General features: G+C 44.3%; 1 protein-coding gene across 6 annotated transcripts in view; it reads left to right on the top strand.

The window, feature by feature from the left end:
- Window positions 1-271: 271 nt before the first annotated feature.
- The window catches only part of ccdc150 (coiled-coil domain containing 150), a 135,910-nt gene continuing 134,146 nt past the window's right edge, over window positions 272-2,035 (top strand). For 5 of the 6 annotated variants that reach the window (XM_043702194.1, XM_043702195.1, XM_043702192.1 and 2 more), the window contains exon 1: window positions 272-1,158. The gene's annotated coding sequence lies outside the window, so the exon portion shown is untranslated. Of the gene's footprint in view, window positions 1,163-2,035 lie in introns of all 6 variants that reach the window. The other variant, XM_043702193.1, reaches the window with a different exon arrangement.

Raw genomic sequence — 2,035 nt, forward strand, 5'->3', positions numbered from 1 at the left:
GCTGATAAGACTCCAGGATGGGAGTACGACTTGAGACATCTGTTTTGATAAGACTACAGGGTGAGAAAAACAACAACTTTAGAGACTCTGAAGACATTTGTTGCAGACTTTGTGATAAAAATAATGATGTTTTTAAGAATGTGAACCTCATGGCTTGTTGGAGCCAAGGAGAGGAGGGACTTGTGCTGTATATAATGGGAGACTTTGTAAGCCTCAGCGCGCCTTTTCTTTAAGGGTGCCCGACTCTGCAGACTTGACTTGTTAATAAAACTTTGTTTTCCTGAATTTGTCTAGAGCGATTATTTAGAAGCGATTTTCGTTTCTAACACTTCTAACAGCTTACCCACCATCTAAGTCAGACTCACTCACTGATCTGTAGTTACCAGACTTCTCCTTACGTACCTTCTTAAACAAAAGTTCAACATTAACCACTCTCCAGTCACTGGGCACCTCACCAGTAGATATAAATGATACAAATATTCCAGCAATTGCTCTGCAATTTCCTCGGGAACTTCCCACAAGTCCTAGAATACACTTGATCAATTCCTAGAAATTTATCCACCATAATATTTTCTAAGACCTTCAGCACTTCCACAAATGATGGCACATCCCTGTCATTGCCCTCACGTGTTTCTGAGGGCTGGAGTGGGAGTCTGGACGGTAACAATAGTGGAGTTTCAGCAGACAGCCTTGCAGCAGGAACAGACCCGGTTCAGCTGCCTCCAGTGGCGGTCTTTCGGTTGGAGTTTCGTTGGGGGTTTCCAGGGTAACCAGAGGCTGGGCCTAGCTGTGCCTTCTCGCCGTCGCTGTGATCTTCGCTCTGATAGACTGGGCAGTTTGGACAAGGGGATGTACACAAATCCGTTGTCTTTTAACGATTTTTTTTCTCCCCCCAAATGACTGTTCACCATTTTTAATTTCTAAAACGCGGATCGAAGACTGCCGCATCCCACCATTGTCGAAACTGTTTTGAAATCTGCTCTGTTTACGAACCTTTTCCAGAATAAGGTTGATCAGCGGTGAGCTGAGTGTAAATGAAATGAGGCCTTTGCTATTGGATGTCATCCGTCATCTCACGGTCTGCGTTCCCTGCTCTACCATCTCGGATTTTGCTTTTCTGTTCTTCAGTGCGACGGATTTAAAATACATGCCGAGCGTGTAGGTAAACGTTTCCCGTTTTCAGCGACGGTGCTCCAATAATACTGTGGATGCTAGGGGCTTTGGTTTGAGTGCGCATTACACTGCTGCTTACAAGGGTTTCAGTGAAGTGTAACTAATAATGGGAGCTAGTTCCCCCCTTTGTGTTTATTTTAATATGTAGTATTTATGGGCAGAATTGGAGCTTTGATTCACGTAACGATAATCCTTTTGCTGTGATCGTTGTGTGCCGGAAATTACAAGTGAGTAAGTGGGCGGAAGGTGAAATACAACCGAATGGGTCAATTACCTGCTCTGTTACTGTCCAGATTTTTCTTATCAGATGTTAGTGTCGCTCGGTATTTTTTTTTCACTGCCGCAGAAAAACGAAGAATTTTAAGGCTACAATTGAATGGAAGAGTATTGTAATTTTGTAACATATCCAAATTTTCACATTGTAAAGATAGAACACAGCGATATTGTGTTTTGAAATTAGTCTGAATACGGCTTCTGCTGTGCAGTTCGTTATAATTCACACTTAATTATGTGTTTGGAGGTGTCATAGAATCCCTACAGTATGGAAGCAGGTCATTCGGCCCATTAGCGCATGGAAGCCACCACCACCACCACCTGGAAGAGCATCCAGACCACCCCATTCCTGTAACTGTGTATTTCCCATGGCTAATCCACTCATCCCTGGACATTGTGAGCAATTTAGCATTGGCACTCCACCTATTCTGGATCAGTGGTGCTGGAAGAGCACAGCAATTCAGGCAGCATCCGAGGACAGGCAAAATCGACGTTTCGGGCAAAAGCCCTTCATCAGGAATAAAGGCAGAGAGCCTGAAGCATGGAGAGATAAGCTAGAGGAGGGGGGGGGTGGGGAGAGAGTGGCATA

Source organism: Chiloscyllium plagiosum, chromosome 13 (genome assembly GCF_004010195.1).
Source record: "Chiloscyllium plagiosum isolate BGI_BamShark_2017 chromosome 13, ASM401019v2, whole genome shotgun sequence".
Classification (NCBI taxonomy): Eukaryota; Metazoa; Chordata; class Chondrichthyes; order Orectolobiformes; family Hemiscylliidae; genus Chiloscyllium; species Chiloscyllium plagiosum.